General features: G+C 44.8%; 1 long non-coding RNA gene across 1 annotated transcript; it reads right to left on the reverse strand.

Annotated features, from left to right (window-relative positions):
• Positions 1-4,809: 4,809 nt before the first annotated feature.
• LOC146889753 (uncharacterized) lies at positions 4,810-19,639 on the reverse strand. The gene is made up of 3 exons (XR_014999660.2): positions 19,521-19,639; positions 8,328-8,393; positions 4,810-7,459 (listed from the first exon to the last, which is right to left on the reverse strand). It is a non-coding gene; the product is annotated as an uncharacterized LOC146889753 (long non-coding RNA).
• Positions 19,640-19,867: the final 228 nt, after the last annotated feature.

The following is a 19,867-nucleotide window of genomic DNA, read 5'->3' on the forward strand; positions in this document are numbered from 1 at the left end:
GATTCCCAGCATCCACATGACTGCTCACCACTATCCATAACTCCAGTTCCAGAGGATCCAAGATCCTCTTCCAAAGTCCACAGGCACCCAACACACACATGTTGCAGATAGATATGCATAAGTGAAATATTATCCATACACATAAAATAAGTATTTCTTAAAGAAAAACCCTCCTTCTTTAAGCTACGGCTCTCAAATATTTCATCCAGCAACAGAAGCAACAGCACCACCTTCCGAAGCAGGGACATCCTAGCCAACACCTCACAATGGAGGCCATCGTGAGTTTTCCTCAGTCAGCAGCCTCCGTTGGTGTTTGTGACATTCTCTCTCCTGCAAATGCTTGCCCACTTTTCTCAGCTAGCAGCACCCAATATTCCAAAATAAACACTATGCTTTAAACCCAGCCATTTCCCCTGGAAGAAGCAGAGAGCAGACACCATTTTATCTGGGTTCTTTAAACAAGGAAAAGACTCCGATTGCTACAGTCAAGTCTTTCAGAAAGGCAAAGAAATTTCTCTCTTGGGGAGTTGCTGCCTGTGACGCCGCTTTAAAGGGTCTTAGATAAGTCTCCAATTTTGTGAAGTTTAGAGATTAATAATACCTTCGGGGGGTGGGGGGGGAGGCTGGAAGGTAGGCAGGCCTTGTCGACACTGAGAGAAAAGCCACTTCCCTGCGTTGCTGTGGTTAGCCGCACAAACTCTGGTGCCGGTTGCCGCACGCTCCGTGAATTAGTATGCATCCTTTATTTGTTGAAGCAAAATGCTTACAATCTCTGCTTCAGAAGGGAAAAGGGGGGATGTCACCGAGTGAATATGAATTAATCAGTACTTTATGGACAGAACCCATAATTTTAAAGCGAGAAGAGAAAGGCGAGGCATTTATCAGGGTCCCACTCAGCAATCTCCCTCTGTCGCTGCTAATAAATCTTTTATGAAATAGAGTTTTGCAGTCTTGGCAGGAGCATCCCCCATCCCTACTCTCGTCTTGCCTTTGAAGAAAAAAGTAAGTTAGCGCTCATCTCCCGACATCTTTTCTTCCCTGCCTCATTTGAATTTCTTACACTCGGAAAAAAAAAATCTCTGAAGTTCTTTATTTTTAAGGCTTTCGTATCCAAATTTATAATTTCAAGTCCTCTTTCATCCAAAGAAAATAATTTATCCGGGCCTCTTCCTGGGAGACTTAGGGAGGGAGGTGCTATGCTTCAGGTTGAGGACCACAATATTTTCAGTAAGTATAATAACCCGAGCCTGAGACACAATCTGTGTTTATAGATGGCGCGTGATAAAGTCTGTAGGCAAAGGAAGCTTGGAGATGGATAAGAAAGTAATTAGAGGATACAACATCACCATTTTAATGCTTTACAATTTCCCTTCAAGTACTCACAGAAGCAAGATTCTACCAAATCATTAGCAGCTTGCCAACACCCTCCTGACACCCTGATGTCGTTACGATTCTGTGCTCACACTTGAAGCGTAAGCTCATCGGCTAGGAAATGCGCCCCTGGACATCTGGATTATGATTTAAAGGGAATCCTAAATTCCAAGTCGCTCCTAGCTGCTCTCGAGCTGCCTGTGCCCCGCAAACAGACTAGAGATCGTTCTCCCGGAGGTTTGTAACTTTTTATTTTTAGCCACAAGTTCACACGCTATCTCTCTTGGTTAAGGATGGGGCCCGGAGGCCCAGTCGAACGCTTAAAAAGGCGCATGAGTTGAAGAAGAAGTTGTTAAGAGGCCATTATGAAGGGCTGGCGGGAGGGGGTCGGAGGCGCGTAATGATTTTGCCATTAAGCGCTCTTCCCATTTTGCAGCTTGGATTTATTTATGACAACAGGTGGTGGTATTTGTGGGGGAATTGCTTGTTTTTTCATTTGAGAAGGGCAGCTCTGTACATCTGCTAGGCAGCGAAACAAAACCTTTCCAAACGCCATTCCCTCGCTTTGTGCCTTGCCATTAGGAAGGAGAAATTTGTAGCGAAAGGCCACCCTGCCATTATTTCTTCCTGATGACACTCATTTAGCACCCATTAAAATGCAAATCGAACTATGATTTTTAGATCGCAAAATTAACATTAACGGTGGGGTGATTGATTAAAGGTCACGGAAATGGTGTAACTTAATTTCTCAGATAATTGTGTTCGGTTTTCTGCAGATTGTTTGGGTTTCCGAATTAATTTTATCTGTTGTTGAACACTGACAGGTGCTGTAATTGGCACCGTCTCCTTTGGGCTCATTTCTTCCCATGAACCTGGCCCTCCTCTCTTCCCTAAAGCCATCGCCTACAGAGAAGGCGACACTGGCTGGCTCACACCAGCCGCTAGGGAACCTGGGTAGGATCCCTGCAGGGGGGTTGCCGAGCCCGGAAGTTCCAAACAGAACTCAATTCTGTGGCTAACCAGTTTTCCTTCTAACTCTCCCTCCAAGAGCTCACTGTGGCCTAAAATGTCCCTAGCCTTCCCCCAGGGCTCAGGCCAGCCTCCTCAGATCCCAGCCGGTGGTCCCATCCCAAACCTATTTTGTTTTAATGCTGGCAATACGCCTCCGATCAAAGCAATAATAACACCGCCGCTTTCCTCCTCACCCTATGCCAGAGTTCAGGCAGTGACCCAGGAAGCAGGCATGGGAAGTGGCCTGAGATTGCTTCTCTCTGCTCTGCTTCTCAAATATCAAAAAATAAAGCGGATACAGGGCTTACCTGGCAGGCTAAATACCTTCTTCACTGCCAGGCATTATGGAACCCTGATTTTCAACACCATGAATTCACAGGGCAATTACTGCTGTGGGAGAGGAAGTGAGCTATCTTATTACCACTGTTAGCTGTTAAAATGATTTCCCCTGCCTGTTGCAAAGAATTGTTTTATCGTGACTTGTTTTTTTTTCTCGTGTGAGAAGGGCAGATGGATTCTAATCTACAAACTTCCATCCATCAGCTAAATTCTGACTCAAATCATATCCTTTTTATGAGATTTTAGACTAATATTGCACAAATAATTTCTACTGAATTAGTCATACTCTCTGGGGGCTTACATCTTGTGGGAGGTATCCATGCACGCAAAGTAATTAAAGAATAAAGGGGAAGGGGGGGGAAGTTGACAAGATGGCTCAGTGCCATCCAAGACACTTGCTACCAAAGCTGACAACCTGAATTAAATCCCTGGCACCCACACGATAGAAGGAAAGAATTAAATCTGATGCACTATCCTCTGACTATACATGTGAGCCACACACACACACACATACACACACACATACACACACACACTTATTCATTACTTGATTAATTAAAAAGTAAATTTTTTTTAAAGAAGGCAAAGTAATACATGTTACCAAACAGAAGATACTTAAGGCTAGCCATGGCTTGATAGCATTATTAATCCAAAACCAATGTTCATTCCGCAAACATGCCAGACCATGTTCCTGGGATCTGGGGTACTGGAATGCACAGGCAGTGACTTCAGAACATAGCTGTGCCTCTGCTGGGGTCCATGGGCAGGAGAATAAGCAATACAAAAAAGTGAGTAGGCATTGCCAAAGCACGGGACTGAGAGGACTTTACGCAGATATCTGGGCATCGTGGCAAAGCCCAAGAGGTGCTACGTGAGGCTGTGAACGCCAGCGTGTCTTTACAACATGGAAGACCATGCTAGCCCACACACATTCTTGTTATTCTTGAGGACGCAGAATGTAGATCTTGTTCTAGAAGGGTCCTTAGAGGAAGTGAGACTTGTGGGCCCCCCACATGACTACTCCTGCAGCAGGCTGTTCACCAACCAGCTCCCGAATCATGACACAGAGACTTATTATTGGTTATGAATGTTCAGTCTTATCTTATACTTCTTCCACTAGCTCTTATAACTTCATTTAACCTGTTTTCTCATCATTAACATTTTGCCTTTCTTTCATTCTGTATGTCCTACTCCATGCCTGGCTGGCTGGCAGGTGCCTGATTGGTCCGGGCATCTCTCTTTTTCTCCCTCATTCTGTCTTCTTTTCTCTCTTCTCCCAAAACCTAAATTTCCCCTCCTAATTATTCTCTCTGCCTGCCAGCCCCACCAATCCCTCTACTACCTAGTGACTGGCCGTTCAGCATTTTATTAGACCAATCAGGTGCCTTGGGCAAGCAAATCAACACATCTTTACATCATTGAGCAAATGCAGCATAAACAAATGTAACACATCTTTGCCTAGTTAAAGTAACATTCCCCCAACACATTCCAATGTCCAACACTGACATAACACTATTTCTATGTGACACTCCCTCGCTTCCCATATTCCAGGTAAATATCCATGCCAACTTCAGACCACAACCCAAAGACTTGGACTGCATGGACCCCCTGATCTCCCTGTTCACAGCTCAACACCAGGTCCAGGGATTGCATGGCCCTTGATCTCTCTGTCTACAACCCAAAACCATGTTCAGGGATTGCATGGCCCTTGATCTCTCTGTCTACAACCTAATACCAGGTCCAGGGTCCAGACCAGAGGCTTGTTATGTGCTCATTTGCAGATTCCCATAAATTCTGTTGTCCAACCCCTAATTCGCATCCTACCCCAGCTCCCACTCCCTACTCCACAGACATGCTCACCTGGTCTAATTCCTCACTAGGACTCTCTCTCCAACTGATCTTAGATTATGCCAAGCTGACAGTTAAAGCTGACCAGCACTCCCTTGCTTTTCCTATAAGACTCACATTGCACAACACAAACATTTGTTAAATGCATTGATGAAGTTTGATATATTCAATTTTTTAAAAAGGGGTGTGTCTTAGTTAGAGTTTCTTTGCCAGGAAGAGATACCACAGCCACTGCAACTCTTGCAAAGAAAACGTTTAATTGGGGCTGGCTTACAGTTCAAAGGTTCAGTCCCTTATCATCATGGCGGAAAGCATGGCAGCGTGCATCCTGACATGGTGCTGGAGAAGGAGCTGAGAGGCCTACATCTTGATCTGTAGGCAACAGGAAGTGAACTCAACTAGGTGTAGCTGGAGCATAGGAGACCTCAGAACCCACCTCTACAGTGGCACTTCCTCCAACAAGGCCACACCTATTTCAGTAAAGTCACGCCTCCTAATGGTGCCGCTCCCTATTATCTTGTGGGGGCCAATTACATTCAAAGCACCACATTCCACTCCCAGATCCCCATAAATTTGTAATCATATTCTATTGTACAATGCCTTTAGTCCAGCTTCAATAGTACCCCCCATAGCCTATGTTAAAGTCCAAAGTTCAAAGTGTATTTTGAGATTCGTTTAATCTCTTAAGCTGCAATCTCCTATGAAATAAAAATCGAAAAACAGACCGCATACTTCCAACACACAGTGACATAGGATATACATTATTGTTCCACAATGTAGAGAAGGGGGTATAGTGAGGAAATACTGGACCAAAGCAAGACTGAAAGCCAGCTGAGCAAACTCCAAACTCTGCATCTCCATGTCTGATGTCAAAACCCTCTTCAGATCTGCAGTTTTGTTGACTGTAACATACTTCTTTCTCTTGGGCTGTTTTCATACCCTGTTAGCAGCTTTCTTCAGCAGGCATCCCACAACTCTGGCAACTCCAAAGTTTTTGGGGTCTCCAAGGTAACCCAGGCTTCTCCTTCACAGTTTCACACAATGACCTCTCTGTGCCTCCATTCGGGGACACCACTGACACACGCCTGGCCTCAGCTTCTTTCCTTAATCACAGAGGAACATCCCATAACCTTTTTCTTGTATCCTCGACTCTAAAGCCAGAGCCACACAGCCAAAGCTGCCAGGTTCTGTTTACTGGGGCTGGAACAGGCTCCCTCTCATTCAATTACATCAGCACCAGCCTTTTGTTTTTGATGCTTTCCTTCCTTCCTTAAGCTTGACTGTCCTGAAACTAGATCTATAGACCAGTCTGGTCTTGAATTCAGATATCTTTCAATTATATCGTCACCAACTTTATGTTTTTAATTATTTCTTTCACTCCTAAGCTTGACTGTTTTAGAACTTTCTCTGTAGACCAGATGGGCCTCAAACTCAGAGATCTGCCAGCCTCTGCCTTCCAAGTACTGGGATGAAAGGCGTGCACCACCACACCTATTTCTAAGCTTTTCTGTAATTCCTTTTCATAAATTGAAAACTTAGCTGGGTGGGACCTTGCCCAGAGGTCACCACTCCCTTTATTCCATTTCTTATTCTGTTTACTTCCTTAAACATGGGACCTAGTTCCATTCTTCTTCCTGGGCTCTTTTTCTCTTCAAGTTATACATTTAGTATTTTTTCCTTGCTCAGTTTGCTTCTTTTCATTATGAATCTTTATAAGCATGAACAATAGTAACCATATAACAGAGTCTATACTAGACTGTTTTGAGATTTCCCTTCCCAACAGAATTAATCCAAATCTCTTCACTTTAGCCTCAGGCAGGTTATTCAGACAAGGGCAAAAAAGCAGCCACATTCTTTACCAAAATATCACAAGAATGATCTCTAGACCCACATATTAATATTCTTCTCTGAAACCTATTGAGCCAGCACCACTGTCTTCCATGCTCCTACTAGTGGGGCTCACTCAGCAACACTTAAAGTGTCCAACTACTTTTCTAATCCACAGTCCCAAAGTCCATATTCATAAATAAATAAATAAATACATGGTCAGGCCTATCACAGCAATAACTCAGTCCTGGTACTGACTTCTGTCTTAGTGTTTCTTTTGCTGTGAAGAAACAGCATGACTACTGTAACTCTTATAAAGGAAAACATTTAATTGGGGCTGGCTTACAGTTCAAAGATTCAGTCCATTATCATCATGGCAGGAAGCATGGAGGCAGACATGGTGCCAGAGAAGAAGCTGAGAGTCCTACATCTTGATCTGTAGGCAACAGGAGGCAAACTAAACTAAGCATAGTCTGAGCAGAGAAGACATCAACCGGAAGTGACCTGAACTAGATGTCGCTTGAGTACAGGAGACCTCAAAACACCCCTCCAAAGTGACACACTCCCTCCAACAAGGCCAAACCCACTCCAAAAAGCCACACCTCCTAATAGTGCCACTCCCTATGAGCACACTGGGACCAATGACGTTCAAACTACCACAGGATATATTTAAAAAAAAAGTGAAGGTCTGTGCAGCACAGGTGTAAACTGTGCAGGTAGGGCACAGACCACACACGAAGTCAACAGTGCTGAGGGCGGGGTTCCAGGCATTAACCCTTTAGTTCCTGGGCTGTGGGAGAATGTGCTGGTCTGAAGCACAAGCCAACCTCGGATGCTCTTGGAAGACAGCTTTCCGTCAATCAACATTTCAACAAACCAGAGATCCTATCAGAGGCTCCCAGCTGACTGAGCCATCTCGGAGAAGAAAGGGTACATGCACCATGGGGAATGAGCAGATACTACCATTGCATTTGCGGCCAGCAAGCAAGAGAAGTTAAATTTTGAGAAAGCATAACTCTTGATCTTGAGTTCAGCAGGCAGCTCAGGAAGTCACTGCAGATCCCTAGAAGGGAAGAAAGGATAAAAGGCTTATTTTTAGAAGTACTGATTTCAAAGCACAGGCCAGCTGCAGTTGCTGGGCACCAGGGAGCTGGAGGTGATACAGAGACATTGGGCAGCACAGACGCAAGTTTCCCATCCTACAAGGAGCGTCTGGATTTCTCCCAAGAGTTCAGCTTCATGCTCACAGAATCTGAGGCTAGTTTGGGTGTTTCTTCTTCTGGTCCGGAAGCTCTCCAGAGGTAACTGTGTACACCCGCCTGTGATGGCAGTACTAATCAGCCTTTTCCTGACGTGTACTGACCTGCTAAATAAATGAGCTAGTTGTGAAACAGATACCAAAACCAGCCCCCCAAGTCTGTGTTGCTATGAAGACCCCCCACCTCCTCTAACACTTCTTCGGAGGAATTCCCCAGCTAAGGCTTGTCTTTCTTCACTTTGCCAAAATGAAAGGCAGCCTCAACTCTCCTCTTCCCTATCTGATCTTTAACAAAACTCCCTCTGGGAGAGACCTTCAGCCTTCTCTGAAGGCACTGGAGACCCACTTTCTGGCACAGGCTGACCTGGTGTGTTGTATTTTATAAAGTTAACCAGACTCATTACAGAGAACATATTTCCAGTAGAAATGTTAACGTCTTCTTCATACAAAGAACAAAAATCGATGTCGTAAATCCAGGAAAACTCCCCTAAATGTCTCCCCCGCCATCACTCTCTTGTGCTCCGTGTAAATACCGTTTTGACAGGCGGGCTATATTTCTGCTCTGGCACTATCATACCGAGCTGGCTACAGGACCAGTCACGTGGCTGAGAAGCTTTTTTTCTCTCCAGGTATTTTGCAGCATTGGAATTCTAACACAAGCCCACGACTGTACCTTTATCTTTCCAATGAGTCCCAGTTCCGTCAGTCATCTTGGGGAGAGATGAACTTCAGCGATGACCTATAGATTGTCAGCATGAGTTAGAGGAAGATGAAGCTATTTTCTGGAGCGTGTTTTCGTCTCAATACATTCCGTTTTCTCACGTGTGTGACCAACACCAATTATGCATGCTGAACAGATGACACATTCAAAAACAGGGGCAATGACATCAATTTTGCAGGAATGTACAATCGAGGCAAGTAACTAGGCTTTAAACTAAGACTTGGTTTTCATTGTAATACATACACCCACAAAAATCTAGTAAATTCCTGTTCAGAAATGCAAATTCTCCAGGTCACGTTTTCTTCCCCCATTCTGGGATGATTCCCCTCAACCTCATTCAACACCAGGGGGATAAACACAGCTTCATTTCAGGTATAAACAAAAACCTAATCTTAGAAATCCTCCAAGATGTTGACCTTTGTGCAGGGATCTGTCAATCCGAGACCCTGGGTCTTGGATGGGTTATTGTAAATTAAAGTCTAATGCTCCTTCCTTCTCCCTGGATCTATAATACCCCATTCAATCAGAAGCATCCAGCTTACATCTGCAATTCAGACCCCCTGAGCTGGACTGCAAAACTAAGCACTGTCGTCATCCCAAGGGCACAAGCAAAATTAATTAAGACATTGCCACCAAATATTAGCCCTCCTTAAGTTCCCTCCCCAACTTTATTTCTAATTATCTCCCATTGAGTCATGTCTCCAATGAGTCAAATATTTTATTAGATTTTTAGAACCTATCTCCTGACAGCTTCAAAGGATTTTTCTGTTTTAGCATAGTTGATTCCTTCTAATATGCTTCCATCTCTCTACTAAACCTCTGTCCTGAATCGTATTATAAAACCATAGACTAGGAAGATTCCTCTGAGGTAGCCTAGCCCACTTCCATCTGATTAAAGTCAAGGAAAGTAAGGCCTGAGGAACTTGATGTCCTGAAAAAAAATGGGTGTAACATAACATTCCAGAAACTCAGCACTGCAGAGATGGACTGCTGGGAACCATCAGGGCCAAACTGAACATGACCCTGGCGTTCAGGCCTGGAGAGGATGACAGGTGGAGACATGGCATCGAGAGGCTCTCCTGCCACCCACTCGCTTATACGAGTCCTTCTGTCAGCAAGCCCAGCCAACACAATAAAGTACTGTAAATGACATTTTCATGCCAACCAGCCTCATGGGGACAATTCAACCAAGGAACCATAGTAAGGGACACAGTAGGACACTAAAAGCAAAACACACACCAAAAATGATAGATAGATAGATAGATAGATAGATAGATAGATAGATAGATAGATGATAGATAGATAGATAGATAGATAGATTAGATAGATAGATGAATGATAGATAGATAGATAGATAGATAAGATAGATGATAGATAGATAGATAGATAGATAGATAGATAGATAGATAGATAGATAGATAGATAGATGATAGATAGATAGATAGATAGATGATAGATAGATAGATAGATAGATAGATAGATAGATAGATGATAGATGATAGATAGATAGATAGATGATAGATAGATAGATAGATAGATAGATAGATAGATAGATAGATGATAGATAGATAGATGATAGATAGATAGATAGATAGATAGATAGATAGATAGATAGATGATAGATGATAGATAGATAGATAGATGATAGATAGATAGATAGATGATAGATAGATAGATGATAGATAGATAGATAGATGATAGATAGATAGATAGATAGATAGATAGATAGATAGATAGATAGATAGATAGATGATAGATAGATAGATAGATAGATGATAGATAGATAGATAGATAGATAGATAGATAGATAGATAGATAGATAGATAGATAGATAGATATGATAGATAGATAGATAGATAGATAGATAGATAGATAGATAGATAGATAGATAGATGATAGGTAGATAGATAGATAGATAGATAGATAGAAGATAGATAGATAAGATAGATGATAGATAGATACATAGATAGATAATAGATAGATAGATAGATAGATAGATAGATAGATAGATAGATAGATAGATAATAGATAGATAGATAGATAGATAGACAGACAGACAGATAAACTAGAAGCAAGGATAAACCCAGAAAGAAAAGGAAAGCCAAAATCTTTCTCCAAGGAACATTTTATACATAGAGAAGATGGAAGGAAAGGAAACCTATGACTGAACAAAACCGAGTGCTTCGATATTAGAAACACGAAAGCAAATAAAAGATATTAAAGATTCGGAGGAATGGAAGAAACAAAAATCACCTTGTAGAATGTAAAACAAAGAAATAAAGAGATAGTAGACAAAAATAATAATTAAAGAGTTCTGTTGAATCCAGGCTGGGCCCCGTGCTAACTAAGTCACTCTACATCATGTGAGACATCGGATTTTCAGGCTACCCCTTGTCCTGAGAGGTTCTGTCTCACCAGTAGCTGTAAAAACCCAAACAAAGATGGTCCTGTAACCTCCATGCCACCACAGGACCGGACGTGAGCCGGGAACTAAGCCTGGAGACTTAAAATCACACGCACACACAGACAGAGACAGACAGAGAGACAGGGACACAGAGAGAGACACGGGCACAGGTCATCCTTGATACAAGAATGCCAAATGTGCTCAGGGGCAGCTGATATAGGGATCCTCAGCCACGCCCAGCTCTCAGGATCTTTCCGCTGCAAACTCATCAGCCTGTCATCAGGGTCTCTTGCTCAGAGCAGCTGCAGGAAAGAAAGTCAAGGGGCCAGGGATCTACAGGTCCCAACAAGTAGCTTCTGCCACCATCTTGGGGATGGAGAATGCTATGCAACTGGGTGAACATGTGGCCAGCACCATTGGTCCAACACATCCCATGCAGCACAGACTGATAAATGGCTCATGCTCGAGAGGGGAAAGTGTCCACCCATAAATTCATCAGGATGAATTGAGGCCGGAGGAGCACATGCACACATTAAAGTCATATCAGGGAAACCAGAAAACTTATCAGACAGACCAGACAAGGGAAAGGATGTAACTCACTTGTGACCCCATAGAGAGGTGGTGAACACCCAGAACCTGTCGTGCATCTGCCCAGCCCTTCCTTCATCCAGACATGGTCCTACCTGCTTCCCTCTATAGTTACACTTGACTCTACAGTTTTTCTCCCAAACCTGTGTCCCAAACTGGCCCGACTCCCAGCAGCGCCTTCTTCCCTATGTCTTGGCAGGTTCATTGTTGCCTTATCAAGACAGAGACTCTTGCATCCCTGTCTAGTTCCCAACTTTGGCTTCTGTAAAATTCCTGCCTCTTCAGTCCTTTGTAGCCACTCTGGAACCTAAATATATACATATACAGACAGACACACTTACTGTGTTATGTGTGATGTGATCTGTGAGTTTATATTAATACTTAAGATCAGAATAAAAGAGCCTGTGTTTGCCTTGACCAGGGTTATTAAGACAGTAGAAGATATGTAGAAGACAGTAGAAGTTTGGGACAATCTGCTCCCATTGAAACTGCTGTACTTGTGAATGTATTGTTATTCAATAAATTCTGACCTGGAGGAAAAGACACACACAGGTTCACCTATGCTTCGGATACAGCACGCTCATGACAACGGAAAGGGCATAGTTGAGATGGTGTACTTCATAACCCACAGGCATTTCAAGAACTCTGGGGAAAAAAAGGAGGGACAAGAAATATCAACTGCATTTTTAAAAAAGATAGAAGAACATATCATCAGCACTGAGGGTCAAAGTCTCCACCTAACAGCTCCCTAAGCATCATCCTCTACCACCAAAAGATGGATCAAATGTGAGGACAGAATGTCAGCATTTTCACACAAGCAAGGTTCAGAGCATGCATTTCCTCTTGCTCTAAATGAGATTTGGGTGGTAAAAATGCAGCTTCCTTGTCCTAAAAGGGGGCTTATCAAAGAATGTATGGATGAGCTTCAAAGGCCGCACAGCTACCTAGCTGGTGCTTGTCCCTGGAGCCTTCTAATAAAACTGCAAATTTGGGGGAAGGGGGCCGGCCCAAAACAATGAATCACAGTGATCCCTTTTCATTATGTAAGTCATTTTGATGCCAGGATCTCTTAAGAGTAGTTACATGACATGGTTCTGGCCATTAAGATATAAAGGGGAACCATGTGTTTTGGGTTAAGAGGCATTCGTAGGACATAGTTTTTGACCTTGACTAAGGATGTGGCTGGATGAAAGGGCCCTTGTCTAGCCTTTATAAGGTACTAAGTTCAATCATCAGCAATACATAAAAAGGAAGGAAGGAGGGAGGGAGAGAGGGAGGGAAGGAGGGAGGGGAGGGAGGGAGGGAAGGAGAGAGGAAATGAGGGAGGGAGGGAAGAAAGGAGGCAGGGAGGGAAGAAAGGAGGCAGGCAGGGAGGGAGGGAGGGAAGAAGAAAAGGAGGGAGGGAGGAAGAAAAGGAGGAAGGGAGGGAGAGAAAGAGGGAGGGGGGAAGGGAGGGAGGGAGGGAGGGAAGAAGGATCCAAGCTGCTCATCATAAATACTTCTAGTACTTGGATCTGTGACAGCCACTCTGTGGCCACAGCCTGAGAGTGAAAGTTAGTACACAAAGACACTGTGTGTGTGTGTGTGTGTGTGTGTGTGTGTGTGTACGCACGAGCGTGTGCGTGCGTATACGTATATACACATACATGCAACCTTGGAGCTTTGATCGCATCATTGAGCAGCGGAACAATGCCAGCAGCCACTCTCTGCAGATCTCTTGTTAAGCGAGGAAAGATTGCCCCAGTGACTTAAGCCAGTGTAGAGTAGGTTCCTTCTACTTGCCCCCTGAAGGCATTCTGAGCTAGTACACTCACAAGTTCGCTGAATTCTCTTAATATATGAATTAAGCATTAGAATCTCTATTTCACCCACTGGATTGTGAGTAAACTCCCCAAGCTCACAGAATTAGAGACCAGTTGCCAGAATCCCACCCAGGACCCATTTCAAACATCAAAGGTTTGTCTGCTGCTTGCTTGCATCCCTGACCCGGGAGGGTCACATTCTCAGGGAGCCTGTTAGGGGTGCAGAATCTCTGACCCTCCTCAGACAGACTGGCTCAGATGATACAACCCTTTAACAAGATCCACGGTGCCGCCTGTATGGCCCTAGAAGAATAAGAACCAGCATTGAAACCTACAGGAGGCAAATTCAGCTCAAAGAGAATGAGAAATTTGTAAATGATTCCCACTTCGTTCTCATTGGGAAAGAAAGGCTCTGGCGGAAAGATGGAAAACACATCCGTAAGGACGTGTCCAGCATCAACAAATACCCCCGCCCAGCCCTCCCGCCCCGACGACTGCGGATGCTGTGGGGATAACCTTGAGGTCTTTCTGCCGCTGTGATTTTTCCCATTGACCTTTCCTGAACCTGAGATTTCCCCATTAGAGACATCCCAAGGTGTCATTAACGCTGAATCTAGCAAATAAATGCCTCTGTGTAAGCACATGCCCGGCATAGCAAGTACAGGTTCTCAGAGAGCTGTCGGTGGACAGAGAAAAGTCAGAGATGCTCTCGGAGGTGGGGAGGGAGATGAAGGTCGTGGTCCTGGGCTTCCTAACCCGCCAGCCGCCTTGACACAGCCCAGTGGGTAGCCAAGGAAATGAATCTGGGCTGGGCAGCTGAACCAGGGCAGCAGGCGGTAAGGAAAGGGAACCTCAGGTGGCCCGGGGAAGCAAATTCGCACTATAGCCTGCTGATAACCACCTGCCGCTGGGTTTGAGGCTTTCTCTGCAGCTTCTTCATCCCTGACTGAGCCCCAGGCCAAAGCTGTGAACTCCACACCGACTTTGGAAGCATACACATGTAACCACATTCTCACCCTTTTGAATTTAATTCCACAGTATAATTAAGCACATATACTGCACATGCACGGCTATAATACCAGCTGTCTGTTCAATTTGGAAGTGTGCATTAAACAAATCCAACGAAGGAGCAACAATCTCTGAGCCTAAGGCCTGGGGGCGGGGGAGGAGCCGCTCAACCGGCCTCACAAATGAACATTGCCTGTGACACATTGCCATCAAGTGGCCATAGGTATGAATGGCAGCACAATGACGCTCCAAACGGTTTCTTGGCTGTCCTTGGACCCCTGGCATCTCACAAATGCTCAGAAACTGTTTCTGAACCAAATTAAATTTAACTGAGTTGGAATTAAGTGAAGCGAATTAAGCATAAAATAAACAGACGTGTGTGGGAACAATTAATAGAGTTTGGAGAACCTTCACAAATCACACAATGGGTAAGGGTAGGAAGGGAGGGAAGAAAGGAGGGGGGAGGGAGGGGAGGAGCGAAGGGGATGGAGAAAACGGGAGTAAGAGAAAAAAACAAATACTTTCATTGTCACACCGATATAAATTAACATATGCCCGTGACACACACACCTGCCACGCCCCACATGGGAGGGTTTCTCTATGTAGCCCTGACTCTCCTGGAACTCACTCTGTAAACCAGGCTGCCCTCGAACTCAGAGATCCACCTGCCTCTGCCTCCCCAGTGCTAGGATTAAAGGCATGCACCACCACGTCCTGCAGCTATGGCTTTTTAAACAGGGCTTCAGCTGTAACCTGCCTGAGGCTATGTACCCTGGAAGCAGTGACCCGCACAAGCTCCCCGCTTCTTCATTTGACTTCAGACAGAATCTCCTTTTGTTCTGCTTGTTTGTGACCTGCCTGGCTTCTTCCCGGTTTTGTGTAAATTCAGAACACGTCACATAATGTGGAATAAATACATGATGGTGTGAAATGTACTTTACAGTTGACTCGTCGTTTCAGATTAACACGGAACGGGTTGTCGTTTTACAGACATGGAAGAGGGGGTTGAGATGTCAGAAAATCCCTCCACATCACACAGATCTTGTAGGTCCGCTCTCCAGGTCCTGCCATCTTCATGCCTGCAGGGGGCGCTCTGCAGGCCCCTTCATAAACTCACTCACAGACCGAAAGCCCCCCCCCCCCCCCCCCCCCCCCCCCCCCCCCCCCCCCCCGAGCTCACTGGGAGATGTTTAGTCTCTGCCATTTAGAGCATCTGCTCCAGCAGAGGGTCTTGCCTAAGGGCTCCAGCTCTGGGAAGTCTCCTGCCTGAATGGGGTCCCTCTAAGGCTGACAGCGCGCTTGCCCTTGGCTGACTCACCTCTTCCCACCAGCTCACAGTCCTTCAAACCCATTCCAAGCGAAGGCCTTTGCGCCTGCATGGTCCTCTTGAAAAAACTACTTGCCTGCGAGAGACTTTGCTGAAATAAAGATGAATTACAGTTGAGGATAGCAAAAAAAAAAAAAAAAAAAAAAAAAAAAAAAACACGGTAGCCATTAGAGGAGAGAGGAAGAAAGGCAAGGCTTTCTTGGGAAGAATATTTAAGTAGGCTTTTTATTTACCACGTTGATGAGCCCAAAAAATAGAAACAATCGCCATGATAAGAGCTTCTCTGTGCATTCAGATTTCTATATTCATCTCGCTTTTTAGGATTTATTTTTATTGTTTTTTAATAAGGGTGTTGTGTGTGTATGTGCGTGAATGTGTGTGAATGTGTATGGGTGTGTATATGTGTGTACATGCGTGTATATGTGAGTGTATGTGTGTGTACATATGTGTGTGATTGTATATGCATCTGTGTGTGTATACAATGTGTGTGAATGTGTTTGGGTATGTATGCATATGCATGTGTTACGTGTGTGTGTACATGTGTGTGTGTGTGTGTGTGTGCCTGCAGAGTCCAGAGGAGTCAGTTTTCCCAGGAGCTAGAGTTGACTGTGAACCACCCACAGCGCGTGCTAGGAATCAAACTTGGGTTCTTTGGAAGAAGAATGTGTGTTTGTAACCGCAGAACCATCTCTCCAGCCCTCATCTTACTTTTAAAAATTATTCACATTCTCATTAACATGCTAATGACCTCTATTGGCTCCTGAGGCAGGAGAAGGACTGTCTCCCCTGGATGCTTCCGCCATCTCTTCTTACCTGACCACTGACTATCACATTTGGTTGCCTCACTAGGCCAAGGCGCCGTTAGATTGGTATAGAATGGTATAGAAGAATAAGCTCGCACAAATACATTTCAGAGTTCAGAGAAACATCAAGATGATTCTAGAAGGGTGAGGGCAGTAGCTCAGTCCATAGTGCTTGCCACAGAACTCGGAGAGGCTTGAGTCCAGCCTCCAGTAATCGCAAGCGTGAGCTAGGGGAGTTCAGACAGGTGAATCCCAGGGCCACCCTGGCCGGCTAGCCTGGTCTACTTGGCAAGACTCAGGTCAGTGAGAGACCCTACCTCAAAATAAAAGATAAAAGTAAAAAGCACGAGATGGATAACTCCTAAGAAACAACACTGTCTTCTGGCCTTCATACACACACACACACACATACACACACACACACATATACACACACACACATACCCACATACACACACACATATATACACACACACACACACATACCCACATACACACACACATACACGCACACATACACACACACACATACACACACACACACATATATCCACATACACACACATACCCACATACACACACACATACACGCACACATACACACACACATACACACATACACATATATACACACACACATACACACACACATATATCCACATACACACACACATACACACACACATATACACACACACACATAACACACATACACACACACACACACACACACACATTGCTGAGGGGGTTAGCCACCCATAAGCTTTGGCCTGATACATTGGACTGAAAACCAACTCTCTTGTTAGTCCGTCATCCTCCCAGATATGAGCCTGGGGCTGCTGCCTAGGCCAGGCAAACACCCACCCATGTGGTGGCCCGGGAGGCTGCCACAGACAAAGACAAAAGAACCCTTCTTTTATAAAGGAGAGAGGGCCATCTGTTGCCAGCTGCGTCGATGGCTTTGGTTCACTCTTTAAACTTCCAGCCCATATTATGTTGACAGGGTCAATTTTCAAGCTACGAACGTACAAGCCCCTGGAGCGCAAGGTTAGATTCTGCTTTAAAAATTGGCCTGTGGTCCCTAGCCTTTTTCCCGGCCTGGGCATTGTTGGGTTTTAGAGAACCCAGTAAACAGACCTGTGTTCTTTTGAATTCCATATAAAGTGAGATGCAAGACTTGGGGGTCATGGTGATTGAATTACAAGAGCAATTATTAATAAATGTTATAGGAACCATCTGTTAAACTGCTTCACAGCCCTGCCTGTGCTTCACGGGATAGGAAATGGGTACCTGCCGCTGAATCCTTTGCCCAAGGCCATGCATGCACTGAGCAAGACAGAGAACCAGGGTAGTACTTGGCAGGAGCTCCACCCAAACCCGCCTTTCAACATTTCCTCTTAGACGCATGGCGTGCCAAGGAGAGTAAGGCTTGGCTCTGTGGTCAAACAGGCTTCCTAAAACACCCTCCTTAAATGGAGACTTAACACCCCACCCTCAGAACTGAGAGCTTCCCTTGCAAGCTCTGAACCTTCCCCTTAATGGAAAACAGATGGGAATGTGTCTCCTCGATGGATATGCAAAATGTAAAGACCAGAGCAAAAGGTAAATACAGGACCTCTTGTGTAAAAGTCTCTAAGGATTTTCAGAATTGACAAACACAGAGTGTGATGCCAAGCACAGGGCCCTTCTGAGCAGTGACACAGAGTTCACACCCACAAAGCTGGAGCGGAACCCAAGAGAACACCCAGTTCCCTCCCCTCCCAGATAAGGTGTTCCTAGGGGCAGGAGCCAGGATGCTGAGGAAATAGAGAGACTGGTGTTCCCAGGCTCGGCTACCCTTCTAGGGAATGGAATGAAAACTCCGACCCCAGCCCTCCCTAGATGTGAGGAACAGGGAGGAATGTTCACCACACAGGAGACAGGCTTGTGAAGCCACTGTGTCAGGCACGTTCATAGCATATTGCATAGGATCTCAAACCCCTCACGTACAACTCTATAAATCCTTCTGTCTGCTGCAAGCTTTGAAAAAAAGGGGAGGAGCTAGCAAGATTCCACTAGGCCTGAGAAGTCTCACAACCACGGTTCACTCCTCCCTACCCCTATCCTATACGGTGGAAGGTCATAATCTCTTCCACAAGTTGTCCTTTGACCTCCACACATGTGTTGCGGTAAGCACACACCACAAATGTGCACACACACACACACACACACACACAATGTAAATAAATGGAGAAAAATAATTATTAGTGTAATGATAGCATTCTCATTTTTATCTTTTCTTAAAGAGAGGTGGAGCTGATATATACATACACACACACACACACAAACACACACACGCACCTGACAGACACTCACAACCTCTTTCCCAGCTCCAATTCTTTGGTGCTGATCATTACAATGTAACTCTTAGCTAATCTCCCTGAAGCTTTAATAGCAGTAGTGCCCTAAGTGGCTCAGAATGAGCCGGCTCGTCTTCCCCCACAGGTCACAGTTGGACTGCATCCGTTATTTGTGGCCAGGAATTCCTAATCCATCACCCGTGTCTATCAATCCAGGAGGCTGGGTCTACACTCAGTGTGTTCCGAGTTCTCATTAACCTCGAGTTGCCTCCTCCTACCCAGAGCTGTGACGTTTAAAATCCTATCAAAGTAGTCTAAACCAACCATCATGTGGAACCATTGTGGGATAAAACGAATGAGCTATAAGCCCACGGGGACAGGAAAACAAAGTTAAGACGGCCCTTAAAGAAGTAAGATCTCCATTGAACACCTCATGGGTAGTACACAATTCTTCCTCGCTCTCTCTTTGCACTACACCGGATAGGAATGATGGCCACCAAGCGTAACTCCTTCAGATGTAATGTGGGCTCTGAACGCCACCTTGAAAACTGTGACCAATAAAATTTTCCAGCAATGTGGACTGTAACTTTCAATGGTTTTCAAAACGAAATGAATACAAGTTCCAAGGACTGAGGTCTTAAATGCATTTTTTTTTAACGATGCTTGTATAGGATGTTTCTAAAGAGATCAGTTTTCCTATAATCGGCTCTTCCCATCTATGAGGTCTGCATTTGCATATTCAACAAACCTTGAATCAAAAATATTCAATATATGTACATACAAACATACATACATACATACATACATACATACATACATACATACATACATATATGGAGGCTGAAGAGATGGCCCAGCCGTTAAGAACACTTACTGTTCTTGCAGAGGTCCCAATTCCGGCTCCCAGTACCCACATCAGGCAGCTCACAACTAACTGTAACTTCAGTTCCAGGGCATCTGACACCATCTTCTGGCCAACTGCAGGCATCTGCACACGGAGTGTACAGAAATTGATGCGGTATAAACATGTGCACGTAAATAAAAACAAACAATATTTCCAAGAGGGGGTTGGGACACCAACAGACGGTACGAATCTCACGGATCCGTCATTTCACCGTGCAGCCCATGACGGACAGAAAGTTCGTTATGCGACACGTGACTCCATGTCTCTGTGCCCTTCATTGCCAATGCGTGGACTCAGAATCTCAGTCTGAGAGGGGA

This window comes from Myodes glareolus, chromosome 26 (genome assembly GCF_982192425.1).
Source record: "Myodes glareolus chromosome 26, mMyoGla1.1, whole genome shotgun sequence".
Classification (NCBI taxonomy): domain Eukaryota; kingdom Metazoa; phylum Chordata; class Mammalia; order Rodentia; family Cricetidae; genus Myodes; species Myodes glareolus.